Raw genomic sequence first — 14,320 nt, forward strand, 5'->3', positions numbered from 1 at the left:
TCTTGTTCCCGTGGGAATTTCGGGAATTCCTTTCTTAGTGCACCTCTACGGTACCTAAGCTACGTCCCTTCCAAATTTCAAGTGCCTACGTTTAGCCGTTTAGGCTGTGCGTTGATCTGTCATTCAGTCAGTCAGTTTCTCCTTTTATATATATATTTAGAAGATGTATGTTTTTACCCATATTTTGGTGGTCAAATATAGAAAAGTGAAGCAAATGCAAAGCCGAGCGAGCCGTGCAAGATTTTCAATTTGTTATTTTTATTTGATCGTTTCATGATAAATGTTTCTTGCAAAAAAGAGTTACTGCTAATATGGTTAATCAAAAAATTACAAAGTCTGTCTGCCATTAATTAGTCAAAGAGTAACTATATAGTACAAGTTTTTTCTAAAAGTAGTTAAAATAGGTATCTTTTACAGCGCTAACGTTCGGAAACACGATGGAAATTCCACATCAAAGAGAACCAGCTAACAGAGGTCAACCGAACTCGTAAACTTTGTTGTTTTGCACTGGTTTGAATTAATGGGAAACTGTTTTTCTAGTTTCAGTGTATTTTTGAATAATTTGCTCAGAAATGTTTTCTGCGATATTGAGAAAGGCTACCTTTATGTATCATGTAATATTAAAATACTTGCTGAAAATGTAAATTTTTCAAATACTTTTGGCATTATCATTCAAGCAATGTTGGATTTCGTTTAACAGCGTATGAGTTATCTTCTGAGTGGCTAAGGTGCAGTTGTGAAACTAGTGTCTCTCTCCGGAAAATTGTAGACTAGTAAAATCCCTGTAATTACAGAAATGATAACTTACAGCTGATGATTCAGTACAAAATTATGATTTGGAGGAGGATACACTTTCTGTTGCTGCCGTTTTTGACGTTAATAATAGGGATCGAGCAAATGGAGTGACAGAATAATATTAAGCTGAAAAGTGAAATTTGATTAATCAGGACCAGAGTTAAGTATTTTGAATATTATAGCAGCACTGGGTGTTATAGGTTTTCAATTGTTTATTTAATTTGATACCGAGGTAAAGCTTGATTTCACATTCACTCTGATTAATCATTTTCCATCGGGTGAGATACAGGCTAAAGAGCTTGTCCGTTGTGGCAAAACTTGAAATTTTTTTTTTCCATTTATTTGGGACAAAAAACAGTCTTACAATGGGTCTTAGTCTAGAATTGCACTTATCTATCTAAACTATTGTATGACCAACAGCAATGTCCACATATTACATTATAAATATTTTATTGAGAGCTTAGGTTTAGGGTAATTAAGTTTATACATCAAAATGAATAATCATTTGTATGTGCTAGATATCAAATGAATAGGTAAGTGGCATTTATTGTTTGAAGCATTTGGGAAATAACAAATCACATGCCCCTGCGTAACGGATGTCTAGATAATGCCAGACTACACAGGTTGTCTGTATGCCCTACCTTAGTTCTCATGTGCCAAAGTCCGGCGTTGAAAATTTGATTAGTTCCGAGAGCCACGCCGCCCGCCGTAACTACGGTTTTATCGCCGGAGCCGGCCCGCCTCTTATCTTTATTGCCCTCTATGTGTTTTTTCACGTGTTTATTGTCTATTCGACAGTTAAAGTCCGTAACGTTTGCTAATAATTGAACCACCGCGAGTAGATCGATGGTTTGCCGTTCAACCTGATCAAAGAATGGCAGAGCAATGTGGCGACTAAAGATACACTTAAGATCATCGGTCAGATTGATTTGGGTTAGTTGGAAGAGATCGCGATATGACTACCTTTTTGATGTTTTAATTTTGTATTTCTTTTGTCAGATTTTTGGGTGTGATGACTGATGCAATGAATAAATGAATTATAATGATATGGATTGCACTTCCCACTTTTTAATTTTAAGTAAGTATTTATTATTCTGGACTAAATTGTCTTTTAAAATCTGTATGTTCTTTGGAAGAGTTCACAAAAGTCAGAAATCGTATTTATACAAAATTGTTTGTAGGAAAATGTAGAAACAAATGAAAACAGACTGTGCTTTTATTATTTGCCTTTTGCGTCTTTATTCCAAAAGATTGAACATGTGTGCTCGATTTACATTCACATGAACTCAAACATGAAAGGGTTCATTGCGTATGTTCGAGTCTACTAATTTGTTCGGCGCGGGTTCCGTGGAGATCAGAGGTAAGGGAAGGGAAGGCCAAATTTTGGACTGAACGAGAAGAATGGGAAGGATTGAATAACAGGAAAGTTTTCTAAATATACATACCTACTGTCTGGAACTTGAATGTAAATTAGAGATGGTTCCATTGTTATATCGCTTATCAGAAACCCAATCACTTCAACAAGGACTTAGGCTGAGTTGCACCATCTTACTTTAACTCTGACAAACGTCAAAAATCTGTCAAACTCCATACAAAAAGCACTGGTTATTGTCAAAGTTACGGTCAAAGTAAGTTGGTGCAACTTAGCCTTAGTGAATCAAAGCTAACGAATAGTGAATCAAAGCTACAAATGAATTAAGATCAGTACCTCTAGTAGGAAAAACTTTCGAGTTCGTTTCGTTGCGTATTCAAAGTGTCATCGAAAAATTTTGTATGAAAAATTAAACAGCGCCCCCTAGGGCGGCTATAATATAGGGGGCGCTGTTTAATTTTTCATACAAAATTTTTCGATGACACTTTGAATACGCAACGAAACGAACTCGAAAGTTTTTCCTACTAGAGGTACTGATAACAATGAGTAAAAGGGTACGGATTCATAAGTTTCTTTAAAAAATCTTGATTGTTTTATTTCTTTTTCTTGTCGTGTCGACAACGAACCTACAAAGTGTCACCAGTAAGTACCAGCCCAAAACTCCGCTACAAGAGTGGCATTTAAGATGTTATGGATGAATGATGTTAGAAATGAGTCCTAGAATACATGAATAAATGAAAATGTAAGTAGGTACCTAAACATAACTAATAAATGAAACCTTGAAATTATAGCAGTTGGTACTATGAGAAACTTTTTTAATAAAGGGAATTACGAGAAACGCGCGGCAAAGAGTAATAACATTCAAAACTGAAATTTCAATTTGCTTTGGGAATAGGGGCATCAAAAATACGAAGGGATTTTGAATTAATGCAGAGCTGCAAACTCCGACGGTTGATCTATGCGATTATATTTCGGAAATTATGTATATTTTCGTTTTGATGAAGATTGAGAATAAAACCCCTGAGATTCTTTAAAATAGCTGTAAACATAGAGATACAGTTTCAAACGTAAAAAGATTTTTGATACAAGAAATAAAAGTTGCTAGTATCCACTAGCAACTTTTATTTCTTGTAGTTGTTGTGAGTTTTGTTTTGGAAAACATTCAATTTTGTGGTCAGGTTTTTGACAAGATTGCTGGTTATCTAGTTATATCTATAAAAGCAAAAGGTCACTGGCTGACTGAACATCACGAAATGTCTGAAACTTTAAATGCTAGGAGTCTCAAAACATGGGGCTTCCTTTTAGAACATAGGTGCTCACTAAGACGGGATTTTGCAAAATTAAACTCCTGAGGGGGTAAAACGGGATCCACGCGTACGAAGTCGCGGGCGGCCGCTAGTCATTGCATAAAGGTTGGTTTGCTGGTTATCATTCAAATGTGGTTTTCCTAGAGAAAAGGGAAACTAGGAGGAATTGTTTCAAACATTAATCATTGAGACCATAATCCCAAATTATCTTCAAAGCAAAACCCATGAGCATTTAGTTTAGTGTATTTAAAAAGTTTACATAATGAAACGTACATATTTATACAGCTCTTAACTGCCATTTAATAATGTAACGTATAAACAAACATTTAGGTTTTCATGTAAATCTCTTTAATAAACAACACTCGAGCGTATCTAATATAATATGGTAATTTTAGAAAATATTTACGTAGATTTCACTTTAAGAGACTTAAATAAGATTCGTCCTTGTTTGTAAATGTGAAGGTGAGTTTGAAAGGGAGACATTTCATACGAAAATTTGATTAATGGAGAGCCTACTAGTATACCCAGGTTTTTATTGTCTTTTGGACAAAGGAAAATTCATTGAAGAAGTTATTTTAGGTTTCATTGTTAGAAAATGATACCTACCTATATTTTGCTAACAAAAATTGAATACGTTTGTTTCTACGGAACTAAGTATTAGTAGTTTATAAGTTGTTTTCCTAACACTTAATTAAACCTTTGATAGCTCGTAATGTTTGGTAACACGATACTAAATAATTCTTTATTTCTCACCATAGAACACAAATAATTAACAATTATAATAGTATTGTATACAAAATGCAACTATGGTGGGTTAATACCTGTGTGCCTACCATGAGTTTACGTTAGGTGAGCTCGCTAGCGAATACGTCAAAAAATTCTATGAAGATTTTATTTCTTGAAAGCAGCCGCTAGGGGCGCTGCACAATATGGCATACATTTAAATGTCATTTTTTTACGCAGTCGCTAGCGAGCACACCTAACGTAAACTCATGGTAGGCACACTGAACTAGGATGAATCCTGTATCTCAGGTTATCAACCCTCCACCCCATAAAATGGTCTTATATTAAGCCAATTACAATATCTGATCAAAATTTAAAGAATTTACTTAGCTACATTAATTAAATTTAAGGGGTAGATGACAAAAACGTCCGCAACCGTGCGTCAGGTAAGTGGTGTATTCGAAAGTTAGTGTGTGGTACAACGATAGATGTAAAGTAAAACTGAAAAAATATAAGTTTTGAAAATTATAAACGCTTACTATGAATACGTGCGATGAATACCTAGAGAGAGGCGTTTTGAATCCTCATACGCCTGCCACACCTACGCTAACTTTGACATATGGCATAAGAATTTGGCTACCTCAAATACAACTCCATTATAAAAGTTTATATCTGCGCAGTGTCAAAAACAACGCAGTAAGGCGCATGTGTGGCAGTTAGCTAGAAATTTCTAAAAACGCTGTTATTTCAGTTTTTAGTGTGTTTGTTTTGTTTCTTAGATCCTCGTTCGTCGCTTCAAAGCAGTTTACTGTTTTATGCAACACTTAATAACCGTCGCGTTTCGAATGGGGCTTCAGCGTAAACACGCGCCGTTCCGATCATCCGACGCACGTTAGCGTAAACATTACTCTTCTCACGACATAAATACACCCACTTCGATCAGCTCGTTCGTAATACTACATAAACACATCCATGCAGCTAACTAATGACTCTACTGATGACTACATTTGCGCAGGATTTGATAAAGTTTGTAAGTATCGTCGCGCAACATGTATCGGGTTGCGCGATAGAGGTTGGGGTTGCCACATAACACTCGCATTTGGACACTTCTAAAAAAGTTAATTCATCAATAATGCCAGTCATTAAACTTCTCGTTTAAGATTAAAAAAAGTAAACTATAGTTAACTTAAACTAAGTACGTACGCATCGGCTCCTTGTCTTACATCTAGAATTGGCACTCAAGTTAGCATCTCCAGATAATTCAAAGCACGTGAGGGATAACTGGTGCATCTAAGATCGTGCTAAGTCACACTATGTATAGGAGCGCTTTCAAATTGGATAGTTTGCAAAATGTTAATTCATTTGGCTAAGTTTTGGTGACAAAGAAGCACAATTTTCAGTTTCAAACTGCATTGATAGTGCTCGAATAGGGTGGGACTTTTGTCGTTTGACAGCTGCGCGCGAAATTTGAAAGCGCGCCTGTCAGACGCTGGCAACCCTATGGGAGGGGAGGGGTGTGGGGGCGCGGGGGGCGTACCGGCGGGTGCGTGAGTGCGAGCGTGCGCTCAGCTCGGCGGTCGGAGATCCACTGGGCGGCGCGGCGCAGCAGCCGCCCGCCCATCCCGGCAGATGCACTCAGCGCCCTGAAGCAACATGTGGATGGAATCGCTTTCAATTTGCGAGCGTGGAAAGGTTTTACTTTTGAATTTTTGGTTTTGGAACTTATATTGAAACAAATGAATAGAGGCCGATTTTAGCCAGTGTTTTGTTCTTCTTAATTAAAAACTTAGGAGTAGTTTGAGTATTTCATTCAGCCTTTATGGTTTTTAATACTGTTTCAGGGAAGACAAAGGCTACTTGTGTTTTAAATCTTATTTTATGATAGGTACCCTACCTATGGTAGGTAGGTATTTGTTTTAATTTTCACATAAGATTCATTTTAATACCATTTGTTTATCATATTAAACAAGAGCTTGCTAGCTTTTTTGAATAACAAATATATATATTATTTTAGGCGGCCGTTTGGTGTAGTGGTTCGAAACGGACTACTATTCCGGAGGTTGCGGGTTCGATTCCCGCACAGTACAAACATTTGTGTGCATGAACACATTTGTTTGTATTGGACTGGGTGTTTTCTATGTATAATAGGTATGTATTTACAAAAAAAAAGTATTTAAGTATGTTTATATCCGTTGTCTAGTACCCATAGTACAAGCTTTGCTTAGTTTGGGACTAGAAACGGAGTGTAAAATGTCTAAGGATATTTATTTATTATTTATTTAATATATTATTTTATTTTACATTTCTACGAGTTAATTTTATACTATCTAACACCCGAGTTAATCGTGGCAAATGTAAAGGTCACAACAACTAAAAATAGAAATCATAACCCTGTGACCGCCACTCTTTGTATACTGGGAAATGTTGTGTAAATTATTTTCTCTGGAATGGAACGATATTGCAGTTTACATTTCCAGTAATAGTATGAAAGGGACAGGTTGGAAGGTATTACAAGAATTTTAAGCACCAAAGTATTCGTCTGTCGGAATCATTCGTCGTTTTTCCCAGGAAATGAAATCCTGACTTACTTTATGTTTCTATTTTCACCCCATATAGAGTCTATAGAGCTGTATCCATAATGCAAGGCGTATATTACCAGTTAAGTAGTTGTTATTGATTTTCAACACATTGAGAAGTAATTTACACAACCAAGAGTAAAATTTGATTTGACGTTGGGTATTCCAAGTTTTCCGAGAAGTTTTCCACTGACTCTCAATACCATTTCAATAGAAATCAATCTTTTGAAACAAAGGAAATCCATACGATGTGGGATTCTGGGACATATTGATTTTAAATTAAATTATTGAGACAGATGTAAATGAGAACCTTAACACGGTAGAGCTGAGCCTTTGAAGTTCGTACTGAACACACACATAAATAATCTCGTCGCCTTGATATTATAGATATTGAGTACGGAACCCCAGACCTGAAATTAATTAGCGTATGGAACGGATCGATGGCCAATTCAAAATATTGACGCAATCTGTGTCGCGAACTAATTAATGTTAACAGATAGTAAACCTTAGGGTATTTCAATATTTAGACTCGACAAATAGAAACATAATTTTAACATGCTTATGACGTTGGTTTTGCTGAACAATATTTACAGGAAAGAAGGAAGGAATGTTTCTAATTTTTTTGTAACATCCAATCATAACTTTGTATTTTAAATGTTCATCTTTTATTATTTGAGCGTATTTTATGTTATTATTTGGATAGATAGATATAATACACTTTATTGCACACTATACCATAAAGTTAATAGTCCTTTGGAAAGGTATATTAACTTTATGTACTACACACCTCGATACATTTTTAAATTGATCTCACAATCAAAACATGTAACATGATTATAAATGCTATTTAATAGTCGAAATGTGACACATCACGTCTTGTAGTAAGCTTCATTAATTTTAATGGATTGCTAAAAACCTAAAGGTTGTGACATGTCATTTGGTCCTATCCAAATACTTTCCCAAGTGTTAATGTAAAGGTGAAGCCATGTTTATTCAATGTAAAGGGTTATTCTATCTTCCCTACTTTGATTCAATCATAGTGTGTAAACTTAAAGAGTAAAGGTAGAGTCGATATTAATTGTTCAGGAAACAGTTCAGTTATTGTGGACTACTTTCAACAACAACAGTATTGTTTTCTTAATTCAATTAAATTTTACAGTCAATATTGTTTATTACCTGAAAACAAAACTGAAACTCAGGTCCCGTAAATTTTCCAATGAGGTGTTATTAATAAGCTTTTCCAAAGCCTTTTAAAATCAGAGTATCTCATATCCTTGTTATACGACGAGTGTTATTATTCTTATGTTCTCAATATTTCCTTTCCGCAAGTGGAATAAAAGGAAATGGTCGGGCTCAATATAGTCAAGTTACGGCCTGGTCGCGGCGTGATCTGAAACTTGTGCCATCATTACGCGCAGGCGATGCGGAGTGGACGCGTTTACGTTACGAGGCGCAGCGGAGTGCTACCCACATGTAGATACGTGTAGATTTCTCTTCTGCAAGTGAAATAAAAGCAAATGGTCAGGCTCAATATAGTCGAGTTACGGCCTGGTCGCGGCGTGATCTGAAACTTGTGCCATCATTACGCGCAGGCGACGCGAAGCGAACGCGTTTACGTTGCGAGGCGCAGCGGAGTGCTATCCACGTGTAGATACGTGTAGATTTCTCTTCTGAAGTGAAATAAATGCAAATGGCCGGGCTCAATATAGTCGAGTTACGGCCTGGTCGCGGCGTGATCTGAAACTTGTGCCATCATTACGCGCAGGCGACGCGGATGGACGCCTTTACGTTGCGAGGCGCAGCGGAGTGCTATCCACGTGTCCTGTACCTGTAGATTTCTTTTTCGCAAGTGAAATAAATGCAAATGGTCGTGGTCAATATAGTCGAGTTACGGCCTGGTCGCGGCGTGATCTGAAACTTGTGACATCATTACGCGCAGGCGACGCGGAGTGGACGCGTTTACGTTGCGAGGCGCAGCGCTATCCACGTGTAACAACGTGTTACGTACGCCTAATCTATGAAGATCGCTGCATCGACGCTGACCCAGTTTACCCAAATCAACATTGCAACTGCACTATGGACCACGAGGAGCAGCATCAGCAAAATGCGCCTCTCATGACGACAGCGGCGACGTTTCATTAATTTTACTAATTATTTTATAATCATATTTGTTTCATACTTCGAGACGGTATCACTAGCTTACCTAATTTTACTTTTATTGTAATTTCATATTTTTAAATTAAATTTAATTAAATAAAGTTTGCTTTTTCTTGGAACCTCCGGTAGCAGCTAACGAAATTAACGTGTAGGCAGACACATAAACAAAAAATATGTAACTTTTGGTAATTCCCAATTTTACATCTATTTTTTACGTATTTATGTTTTTTTAAAAGACAAGCGAAGCGGCTACACTAAGGTTCAGGTCTCTACGATCAGCGGTTTAGGCTGAGCGTTAATCCATCAGTCGGTAAGTAATTTAGGACAAAGCATTTGATTTTATATGTTCAGCGATAAAAACTTGCAAAAGAACAGCTAGCATAGCCTATTTAAAAGCTCCAACGATGTATTTTCTGTCGCATCGCTACGACTTTTCGTAGACGATTTGCTACGGTGTGTAGCTACGACCTTCATTATTTTTTTATAGGACTGCTATTATCATTATTTGTTTATAGAACTGCTAAATAAATAAGACCGTTAAATACTTTTCAAGTATAGGATACAGGAGTTAATTTTTGCATTGACTACGAAATTGTCTTCGCACTAAGCTCACTGCCTTTCGTCGTAGACTGAAATATATGGACATACGTCTCGGTTCAATGGAGAGCCTTTACCGCAATATTCTTAATAATATTTCTTATTGTCGAGACCGGTTATATATAGAGGCGGCGAGCGTGCGTAATGTAACCTGATTAATTGCAAGCTATCGCGAGGCAGAAATTAGGAGGATTTTTGTCCAGGGCATTTGTCTGGTAGTCATGTAAGTATGTTGGCTGGTGTGGTAATTTATCACTTACTTAGGAGTTACTTAGGTGATATTTTCTTGGGCATTACGACACAATTGAAGTTTTTAAATTAAGTATATTTAGGGTATACTTACTTCTCAATTATAATAAGTCTGTGCAGACCTACCTGCATGGTTAAAACATATTGTTACTGTAAAAGTTTTTATTTTGGTAAATAAATTAATATGTTTTATGTATTTTCAAGAATTAGCAAGTTTATCGTTTAAAATTAATATTTATGATTGATCCTGAAAATTGTCAACTGATATTTTATAATTTCAACGAAACGCTGACGGTTATTTAAATTGACTACTAATTGAACGAATTAATGAGTTCCCGTTAAAAACTAAAATGTAATTATAAGTTTCCAAATAAGCGTCAAAAACGATAAGTGGGTTAGCAGTGGTAATTACCAAAAACTTAGTTCAAACTTTATTTAAGTGACATTAATTGTCGCTTAAGTGTTGAGTTCAGAGATAAGTAGGTACTTAATTTACAATCAGTATAATTATTAAGTAACTTATTTAGTCAGCTCAATAAAAATGTATTATTTGAGGTCTCAATATTCCAAAGTAAGAGTTGAAGTAATAACAACATACATATTTAATTTTATTTAGTGCCTTATCTAAGTTCTATAATAATGATTATAAAAAAAAATAAAACCGACTCCAAAAAACCTACACTAAAACGTAGAAAAATAATTACTAATTACCTACTTATTTATTAGGACGAATTATTAATATTTATGTAAGTATACCATGATTGATACTTNATACGCCGAAAAAAGATTTGTTCAAATCGGTTCATAATTGGCGGAGTTATCGCGTAACAAACATAGAAAAAAAAAAAAAAAAAAAAACATACGGGTCGAATTGAGAACCTCCTCCTTTTTTGAAGTCGGTTGAAAAGGTGACAAAAATGTTTCATAATGATAGTACATATTTAGTGTCAATTCATTCAAATTGAAGCTATTCAGGGAATTTCTGCTTTTGACCTAACGAAGTCTTTCGGAATATTAAAGTGTTTTTCATTTATTTCGTAAATATTTCATTTAGGTAGGTACCTATATTATGTGCTCAGATGAAAGTTCGAACCTTTCAAACAAAGGAAGCTCGATACAGCACTTAATTAGAAACAGAATGAAAACGTTTCTATTGTTATATTTCTCAAGGTTTGTCGAAGATACCTATACGATGAAATACAAACAGAACTAATTCATTTTGATTCTCTTTTAGTTCATTAGCAGTAATGTAGTTGCTTAATAAGTGCTAAGGATTTAAGATTTACATATAAATTGTAATATGACATGCAATAAACGTTTTGAATTTGAATTTGAAAGATTAATCAAATCTCAAAACTATTAATTCATTACCTGATGATGGAAAGTGTTGATCAGGTCAAAAGTGGAAGCGAGAATTTAATTCACTAGATATTTGGTTATATGGATCAAGGTAACAACGCACGTTATAATAATAGTACTATTATGTTGTTGCAAATAAAAAATAAAAATACATTGTTGTGTATAAAAAAGTTATAATTTCAAATACGAGTAACACAGTATTATAGTGACATTACTTGTAAAACTATTGAGAGGAAGAAGAAAAATACTTTCACAAAGTGGAAGAAAACAAAGCTTCACACTCAAACGGTCTTTCGCAAAGTTTCAAATATACTACAATGCATAATGTTTTCCGCTGACAAAGGCCCTATTTTATACGAAAAGGGCACATTATCTACTTGGCGTCTCGTGTGGGAAGGTCGTCCTGTCATAAAATATGGTACAATAATTCAACTTTCGCCCTCAAGATAAAACGTCTTATTTGCATACCGCCGCAATATGGAACATGTAGGTACGAGTGTCAAACTGTTGTTCTATAAAACACATTTAATGTTTGAATGTAGTAAGTTGTTGTTATGATTTTCCAGGATTGTACACAAGTTAGAACAAAAACTAGGGTTCAACAGTAGGTATTATAGCTTTGTTGAAATTGATTTGCAAAGTCTCGTTAAATATCTATACTAATATTATAAAGAGGTAGTTTTTGAGTTTGCATATTTGTTAAATTGTGAGGGGTAATCTCTAGATCTATTGAACCGATTTTAAAAATTCTTTCAACAAATAGAAAGCCACATTATTGCTGAGTGTCATAGGTTATATGTATAAAAAAACGAAAAATGCCAAAAGCGGAAAGCTAGTATATAATACAAGAAGCGACTGGGAGAACACTCAGCTCGGAAAAACCATTTTCCTACTAGTATCGTAATGGCGTAAATATTTTGTCTGAACCAAAAACCTGTCCATCTAAAGTAATTCTGAACTCAGATCTGAAAAAAAAACCGACTTACCTGTGAGTAAAAGAGAGATCTGTCTCAGTGGTTTCCAAATCGTTTTAAGATTATTTAACTACATGACTAGTATAGAGACAAGTCTGTAGAGCGACATACCGAGTTCAATCTCCATATTGTTCCCCGTAGCTTGCAAGACTGACGTCCGTATTCACAAACGATGCTTGCTTAAGTGACGCAACAAATCGAACGCACAGCGTTGAATAGAGATCTGTGATTGGATCGTGCGTCACCTGTGTCACGCGCACTGTGAGACCTCATAGTAATGTTTGTGAATACGGGCGTGAGACTTGATTGGCATCGACTACTTTCTTTGCACAGCCACAACGTAGACTCGAGTGTCGTGGCGACGTCGGGGCGAGCAAACAGACCTGTTGCTTGAGATCGCCGCGAGTCACGGATAACGATAAAGCTAATAGGTTCTTCTGTTTGTGCCCAAATACTGAAGTTGAGAGGGCATTTTTGGCACGTACGGACGCACATCAAGATGAACACAGTGGCGCCTTATTTGGTTGTTAATATAGGCCATTTTGCAACAAAATGTAAGAGCGCTTTCACATTAGGGCGTTAGAAGCGCGACAACCGCGGCAATGACGTTTTTATAATGTGAAGGCATGCGTCCGCTGTTACATAGTATGAAATTATCGGCAGCGCGTCTGTCGCGCGTTTGTGGCGTTGCTAAAGTCGCCTAAATGTTAAAGCGCTCTAAATGTGATGTGATGACTGTACAAAACTATTCCTTGAATAGGTTACGCTTATTTTAGGGTACGAATAGATGAAGAATGAGAGTTAGAGATACTAGTATTTCTAGAGTTTCAGCAATTTATTCTAAAATTAGAATAAAGAATTCGAAAGTACCATAATGTAACTTGAGTTACACATATCTAAGTATAATAATATTATGATGAACTGGGGCAAAAGGTTATTACCACCTCTTATTCCTACTGCCTAACAGTGGTGCGAATAAAACTCTAGTCCCGGGGGAAAGTTTAACTGTAATTTCAGGTAACTGCTAAGAGAATAGAAGAACATGGAAGGACTTTGAGCTGTGGGAAAGATAAAGAAAATGGGAAAACTTAATCAAACGGTTTAAGTAATGCGTTTGTTGTATCTACACTGGGACCGCAAAGAAAAAGAAAAGAAAATCAACAATATCTTCACAAGTACGTGACCTAGCTTTATGAATTAACTAGCGACTCGACTTTCGCACGGGTGCTAAGTAACGAACTTTAAAACCTTCCTCTTGAATCACGCCATCTATTAAAAAAAGTGCATCAAAATCCGTTGCGTAGTTTTAAAGATTTAAGCATACATAGGAGAGACATACAGCGAAGTGAATTTGTTTTATAAATGGACGCAAGCCGCTACCAATCGATCAACATGGAAATCATTGAGGGAGGCCTAATGTTCAGCAGTGGACGTCCTATGGCTGAAACGATGATAATGATGATGATGAAAGCCATATCAGGTACTTTTGAAGATATGGAAGAGTTTCTAACCGACCCTTTTTCTCTGTGGTCCAGCATAACATAAAACCTATAATAGTCCGTTCCAACCGCAGTGTCACGTCAACTACATTTATTTACGGTAACCTTGTTGACACTAGCATATCGTCGGAAAGATCTTCATTCGATAAGTTCGTGGCAAACGTACGGAATGTTTTATTTATTTCGCTCAATGCCAGCTACAGCTGTGGGCGAAAAGTTTTATGTGCAGTAATGTGTCAGTAAAGCTCTTTTGAATAGAGTATAGAGGTTGTAAAGAGTTAAGTATTAAGTCTAAAAGGAATTTGGACATATTTCTTCAGAGGAATATTAGAATAAAACAATATAATTTTTATTAGTTTGACAGCATAACTCTTTAGTGCTTAAACTCAATATTTAAGTTTACAACAGCTGTCTCTTACGTTATTTACTTAATTCGACCGTAACTTATACCTAGTAAAAACTCAGACTACAAAGTTTATTGCAAAATAATACTTATTACAATCACATAAGGTGACAGTGTAACTTCATGTGTTGTCATCCGTACATTATGAATGCGTCCTCTGAAATCGGATGGCGGTATGAGGATCACGCTAATAGAGCCTTATCTGGGTCTAATTGAAAGTAAATAAAGCCCGATCCCTTCTAATCGAAAGCTCTCTCACGTACCCCGTTTCATATTAATTATTTAGATGGAAAATTATTAGGTACTTTT

General features: G+C 35.9%; 1 protein-coding gene across 2 annotated transcripts in view; it reads right to left on the reverse strand.

Moving 5' to 3' along the window:
* LOC114361854 (uncharacterized) overlaps positions 1-5,778 on the reverse strand; it is a 30,501-nt gene extending 24,723 nt beyond the window's left edge. For both annotated transcript variants that reach the window (XM_028317066.1, XM_028317065.1), the window contains exon 1: positions 5,735-5,778. The gene's annotated coding sequence lies outside the window, so the exon portion shown is untranslated. The remainder of the gene's footprint in view (positions 1-5,734) is intronic.
* Positions 5,779-14,320: the final 8,542 nt, after the last annotated feature.

The sequence above is a fragment of the Ostrinia furnacalis genome, unplaced genomic scaffold (genome assembly GCF_004193835.3).
Source record: "Ostrinia furnacalis isolate ACB-3 unplaced genomic scaffold, ASM419383v2 OfSCF6011, whole genome shotgun sequence".
Classification (NCBI taxonomy): domain Eukaryota; kingdom Metazoa; phylum Arthropoda; class Insecta; order Lepidoptera; family Crambidae; genus Ostrinia; species Ostrinia furnacalis.